The following is a 6,824-nucleotide window of genomic DNA, read 5'->3' as shown; positions in this document are numbered from 1 at the left end:
ATATTGTGAACAATATAAAGTAAAAGTAATATTAAATTTATATTATAATATGATTAGAAAATTTATATTAACAATAAATATTAAAACAGGTAGGTATTAATTAAATCAAAATTAAATATTAAGTATTAAGTTTATTATATAAAGTTATTAACTTTAATGACTATTTTAATGTTTATGCCCTTGTTGACTTTTAGCATGTTGAACATGATGCTTGTGGTTGAATATCGCTAAAAATGATGCCCATGTTGACTATAGTTGACTATTATTTATCAATGTTTACATGTAGATGATTGTGGTTAACCATGATTCCCATGGTGACCATGATTGACCATGGCACCCATGTTGACTATGTAATATCCCTAATTTTTTGAGCATGGGAGTCACTAAGGAATTTTACCCAATTTTACCAATATTAATTAAAAAGGGGAAAATATTATTGGAGAAAGGTGACTAATATTACTTTATCAAAGATTAGCGGCAAATTTATTATTTTATTAAATGGTGGCAAAAGTGACTTAGTAGAAAATGGCCCCCACCAATAAAATAATATTAAAAAAAAAGTCTATAGGAATGAGGAGAAATTAAAAGAGGATGGACTCATTTTGTGGATTATCTTCTACATTTGCAAACAAACACTCACTTGTACGCTTTGTTGTTTAGCAAGTATAACGGTTGTTTAGCCATGAATCTCTCACACAGGAGATTCAAACTCTACTTCGGGGGAGCATCTATGCCCGCCCTAGGGAGGCTATTCTACAAAAGATTTGAGGGAGTCAGGGGCAGCAACACACATCAATAACCATCGCAAAGAGAGGGAAGTGCATATTTCTGGTTAGCCAGAAAATACGCAGAGGGAACTAAAGATTAGCAGGGGACTCATTGCTTGGTGAGAGATCCGGGAGCTAAGGAGGCAACATAGAGCAGCCATTTTTGCTAGAGTTTGCAACTAGCTGAGCCAGCTACTAGCAATTCACATTTCTATGTAGAGGGGTAGTGCAGAGGCCACCTAGTAGAAATTCGTGGTGTTTGGAGAGCATCTGATCTTGGCTAAGAGTCATCCAGGTAGTTAGGAGTTGGATAGCAGGGGTAAATCTAACATTTTGGAGGAGTTTGCAGAGGGATTTGTAGGCAGTTTGCAACAGGTCAAAATTTGGCAACCATAGCTAGGGTGAGGCTCCAAGGGGGTCGAAAATCAGAAGTCAAAACTAGCCAAATTCCATTTTGGGTTTTTCTTTTTTTTGGCCAGTGAGTCCGAGGTTAAAAACACATAATTATATGGGTGGTTTTAATGCACTTTCCAACCAGTTGAAGTTCAGTAGTGCAGTAGTTTTCTAGGTAGCACAGTGCATATTGGTGCAGCAGTTGGCCAGCCATCATCTCAACCATTTTCCTACCTGGGTTTGGTTTTTCTTGTCCACTGAGACAAGCCCAGGTGCACCATTCCACTATAAATTGTATTTGGCTTGCAAAATTGCAATAAAATGGCTCAAAAATTCTTCATTTGTAGTTTTTCTGTGGGTGCTTAATGAATATTTCGTTTTTGTTTTTTGCTGCATAGGATAATTGTTGTTATCACTTGTATTTCCTATTTCAGAACCTTACAGTGGTATCAGAGAATGATATTGGCCAGTTGTGGGGGAGCTAACAAGATCATGGAGGTTTTTTCCATGCATGCATAATGACTGGTGAATTTATGGGCACTCCAATGACACAAAAAGGGAAGAGTACACAAGGGATCATGGAGGAGTTGATGAGGTAGAACCAACAGTTGAGGATACAAAAATAACAAGTCCTAATGAGGATGCAACAAATGTTGGGGATGTTGAGTCATACCCAACAGAGAAGCCATGTGCATGCACACACAACCCAACAGTATAACACCCATACGCATCACCAATTTGGTTGTCCTACCATGCCTCATTTTCTGGATGAGCCAAAGGAGAAGCATGGGTCAAGGAAGAGATCATCCTGTAGAGGAGGGCAATCTGAGGGTGAGAATAGGGGGGGTTTCTACTAGTGGAGACCGGGCTTTAGATGTTAGTAGCCTGAGGAGGAGGTTGAGCATGAGGACATGCAGGATGGTGAGGAGCACATTGATATACCCAATGTGGCACAAGAGTCACCATTGTTGGAGGCCTCTTTGATAACACTGGTTGACACCTTGCTGGAGATAGTAGAGCCTACACCCCTGAAGCCATATGTTTATGAGGTGTTGTCTATAGGTGAGGTGCTAGGAGACACAGAGGTACCCAGAGCCATGACTGAGTTCCCTGATGGTAGCCATCTACATCAGCATGGAAAAGACATAAAGGGACGTGAGACTGTCATGGAGGGGCAGGTTGTGACCCATGTAGAGCCCATGTTGGAGGAGGACAATCAGTCGTATTTTGGGTTTGCCACAGATATAGAGCATACAAATGCATAGACCGTCACCAAAGCCATAATACTTCCAAACAATACCTCTCTTCAGGCATATATAGATGGGACTTGCAATATTTCTAGGCTACTTCTGCACAATAGAGAGGGAGGTGCAAAATTACCCCGACAAGTTTTATGTACCGACCAGGTCAGTGTGATGAGGCGACATGAGCTATACATGGAGCAACATTCGCATGATGAGTGACTGGTTTCATGTATGGTTGTTTGTGCATTTGATCCCTCTCTCGGGATTGGATGGAGAGAGATATTGAGTTGGTTTCCGATGGAGCTATTTAGGAGGTTAGATGCATCCATGGCCACAGTTCAACAAAGGCTATGGATTAGCAGAGGGGCTAAAGAGCCACACTATTGTTGGGATCTAGGTGGGATTCTCTTTCAAATCATGGAGTTAGTAGGTGATGGTAATAGTCGCATGATGGACTCGATGGTTGGGCACACACACAATTTCATATCCCCTACAAAGTTCCTGACAACACAAGTGACAGGATCCATTGACAGGGGAGCAGGCAGATTTCATGGGTTGTCATGGCATGTTGGAAATACATGGGATTGTAGGATGATTAGCCTACTTTGGCAGGAGTTGATAGGAAAAGGTGGCATCGGCATGCCACTAGACAGGGTATTGTATGGAGGATGTCTATGGACTTAGTCTTCGACCTTGATATCCAGGGGTGTATAGGGGTATGCAACGGTGCAAAAAAATATGTGGAGGAGCACGAAGGTGTGTAGTGGTGCTTATTGTTGTTCAGGGTTGCATCGTGGTGTAGGAGGAGTGGTTCACATATTAATGCATTCCCTCATAGAGTGACGGACACATCGATACAGGAGGGATACCAGTTGATCCAAGATGATGTAGCAACATGTAGCAGGGTCTAGTGGTGCATAGAGATGTGTGATTGGGTGCAGTTGTATGCCAGGAGACACGAGGATACATGGTTATATTTAGTAGTGTTTGAGGTTGCACTGCAAATAGAGGGAATGCTAGTAGTAGGGAGATTCCTTAATGAGGATTTTAGGCATGTCATTGGGGTGGACATACCCAGGTTGGGAGAGTGAATCAGTCACAGGATGGGTCGGGAGCGTCCACATGGGTTCTTGATCATACTCATCGGAACCCACACATCTTCCACTCGTTGGCACCACGTGCAGTTGAGGGGATCCTTGTTGTGTTCGATCTAGGCCCATAGTGTGGATAGCAGGACTTGTGGGATTTTCCTGAGACGATGCTATGAGATTTAGTGCCTGAGGGGCATGATATATATTCTACAGTGGAGGAGCAGGGTTGGTGTGCGAGTTTACAACCATAGGTTGGGAGATGAGGTGATATTATGCAGGGGTGGCATATCATTCAACACTCAACTTACACCTGAGGAGACGGTCATGGGGGAGACATGTGCCACTCCTTCCATAGGGCATGTCGGGATCTTGCATGAGCAGACGATACCATGTATGATTGAGGAAATTTTCTAATGCGTGTCTGAGCTCCAGACATTGTATTGGCACATTATTGAGAGGGTCGATGGCAAAGTTAGTAGTGATGGTTGGCAGGAGTAGGATGGATCCACATACATTGAGTCGATTCTGAGTATCAAAAAACCCATCTATTGGATGCATTCAGGGGGTAGCTATTTGGCACCTGCAGTTTTTAGCAATCATCAGTAATATGCAGTGGTAGGAACATGGCATTTTCGCATGCATCGGATTAGTTCATGATATATGGAGCATATATATTGATTGCATGGAGGGACTAGATACGAGGAATGGATGGATTCGAATAGTTTCTAGAGCTATGTCACAACAGGTCTTACTATGGGATCCGGGGATTCAGTTGGTTAATATATCACTCTATCTCATGATGAGCAAAGTCATGGAAAAGAGTGATCTAGTTCACTCTTTGGTTGACACATGGGGTTTCACGGAGGCCTTCATCGTATGGAGAGGTAGGTTTTCCCTATTGCTGTGAAGGTTCGGGGTTACCTTTGGATCGGTAGGCTTTGGCATCATGGAGATGCCTGGGCAGGATGTATTTGACATTTGTGAGTATTTCACTATCGAGTTTCAGGAGAGGAGGATCGGTATGTGCATGATGGGCAGTCAGTTGTAATAAGAGTGGCACAATTTCGACATGGTGGCATCTTTTTGAGATTATCATGGGACCCTCGTATCCAAGGATTCATTTATGATAGGATGGTGCAGGGATTCAAGGTGACTTAGTGGCACATTTGGGACCCTGATATTGTTTGCAGTGATAATTTTATCAGCGGAGAGAGAGCGCTTATTTGAGCATTTCTTGAGGACAAGAAATTTTTGGCGAGGATGAATGTAATATCCCCAATTTTGTGAACATGGGAGTCACTAAGGAATTTTACCCAATTTTAGTAATATTAATTGAAAGGAGGAAAATATTATTGGAGAAAGGTGGCTAGTATTTCTTACGTAGAATAGCGGAAAATTGTTATTTTATTAAATGGTGGAAAAAGTGACTTATTAGAAAATGGCCCCCACCAATAAAATAATATTAAAAAAAAACAAGTCTAGAGGAATGAGGAGAAATTATAAAAAGAGGATGGACTCATTTTGTGGACTATCTTCTACATTTGCAAACAAACACTAACTTGTACACTTTGTTGTTTAGAAAGTCCGCCAATTTTTTAGCCACAAATCTCTCATGCGGGAGATTCAACGTCTAATTTTGGGGACCATCCTGCCCTCCCTAGGGAGGTTGTTCTATAAGAGATTTCAGGGGCAGCAACACACATCTGTCACCAGCATAGAGAGAGGGAAGTGCATATTTCTAGGCAGCCATAAAACACGCAGAGGGAACAGAAGACCAAGAGGGGACTCATTTCTTGTCAAGAGATCTAGGAGCTGAGGAGGTAGCATAAAGTAGGCATTTTCACTGGACTTTGCATCTAGCTGAGCCAACTACCAGCAACGCGCATTTCTGAGTACAGGGACAACGCAAAGGCCACCCAACAGAAATTCATGGTGTTTGGGGAGCAACTGATCTTCGCTAAGAGTCATCCGGGTAGTGAGGAGTTGGATAGTAGGAGTAAATCCAACATTTTGGAGGAGTTTGCAAAGGGATTTGTAGGTAGTTTGTAGCAAGTCAAATTTGGCAACCATAGCTTGGGTGGGCTCCAAGGGGGTCGAAAATCAGAAGTCAAAACCAACCAAATTCCCTTCTGGGTTTTCTTGGGTTTTTATGTGTTTTGGCCAAGGAGTCAGAGGTTAAAAAAACACAATTTTCTGGGTGGTTTTAGTGCACTTTCTATCTAGATGAAGTTCAGCTGTGCAGTAGTTTTCTGGGCAGCGCAATGCAAATTTGTGCAGCAGCTGGACAACCTTTAGCTCATCCATTTTCCTACTTGGGTTTGGTCATGCTTGCCCATTGAGACAATCTCAGGTGCACCATTCCTCTATATATTCTATTTGGCTTGCAGAATTTTAATAAAATGTGTCAGAAGTTCTTCATTTGCAGTTTTTTTGTGGGTGTTTAATGAATATTTCGTTTTTGCATTTTGCTACATAGGATAATTGCTATTATCACTTGTATTTCCTATTTAGGAACATTACAGACTATGTTTAGTGTTAGAATGCATTGACAATCCAAATGAGGTATGTCAACTTTTGACATTGATTGACCATGGTTTACCATCGTTGGCCTCTTGATCATGGTTGACCATGTCATCTAAAGTCACCTATGCTCGATAGTTGTCCATACATGGCCATGTTTCACCATGGCTGGCCATGTTTGCTAATGGCTGGCTATGTTTGTCCATTATTGAACATGGTTGACCATGATGACTATGATGGACCATGGTTGATCATGTTCGAACACGTTGCCTATGGCTAACTATATTGTCATATATTTTTTTGTTGAACACATTTTGATGGTGGATTATGTTCGTCATATTTCAACATTAGAATATGTTTGCAATATTGCAATGTCCGATTAGGTTGGTCACATTGAAATAATCAGATATGTTCATAGCATTGCAATGTTGGGGTTTTATACGTATGTTGCAACATAAGGCTTTGTATGGTACAATGTGACATTAGGTAATGTCCATCACATTGTAATGATGGGATATGTTTGTCATGTGATGTCAAGCTTTCTTGGATTGCACTAAATTGTGGTCTCAATGAAGGGTGAAGGATTATGTTAAATGCGATATATGCTCATTATAATGTCATGTATGTCGATGTTTATCACATTACGACATTAGTTTGTTCATGACATTGCAATATCATTGTTATTAATATTAATGCTAATGTTATATAAGATTAATGTCATTAAGGACTTAATTTCATAACATAACTTGTGCATGTGAATTGGCAAGAATGGAGGTTTGTGTAGGGTTTATTGCTTCTGTAATTTCTGC

This window comes from Pinus tabuliformis, chromosome 2_1 (assembly GCF_031772625.1).
Source record: "Pinus tabuliformis cultivar Carrire ecotype Pingquan chromosome 2_1, CPIR1, whole genome shotgun sequence".
In the NCBI taxonomy this organism is placed as follows: Eukaryota; Viridiplantae; Streptophyta; class Pinopsida; order Pinales; family Pinaceae; genus Pinus; species Pinus tabuliformis.
The sequence above is the reverse complement of the archived record's forward strand: the minus strand, read 5'-3'. Positions refer to the sequence as shown.